This window comes from Passer montanus, unplaced genomic scaffold, assembly GCF_014805655.1.
Source record: "Passer montanus isolate IOZ18808 unplaced genomic scaffold, ASM1480565v1 scaffold24, whole genome shotgun sequence".
NCBI classification, from domain to species: domain Eukaryota; kingdom Metazoa; phylum Chordata; class Aves; order Passeriformes; family Passeridae; genus Passer; species Passer montanus.
Genome location: NW_024367037.1, coordinates 4,453,760 through 4,454,117, shown reverse-complemented (window position 1 = coordinate 4,454,117; position 358 = coordinate 4,453,760).

The following is a 358-nucleotide window of genomic DNA, read 5'->3' as shown; positions in this document are numbered from 1 at the left end:
CCCCGCGCCCGCCGGGCTCCGCTGCGCGCCGGGCGATGCCGCGCGCGCGCGCCCAGCCCCCCTCCCTCCCTCAGCGGCCCCTTCCCCGCCCCTCGGGACGGGACGGATTTAAAGCGGCAGCTCCCGCCCGCTCGCCTCCCGCCGGGGCTTGCTGCCTACCCTGCCCTGCCGCTCGTTTCCCGCGCCTGCTACCCCCCGCTCCACCCCGCAGCCGGCGGAGGAAGGGAAGCGGGAGTGGTCCCGCCACCACCGCTCCCACCCAGAGTTTCCCCTCCCGTCTCGCTTGGGGCGGGGGAAGGTCCCTGCCCGAAGCGGGAAGCCGGAGCAGGCGGTGGCTGAGGGGCTCGCGTGGCCCCGG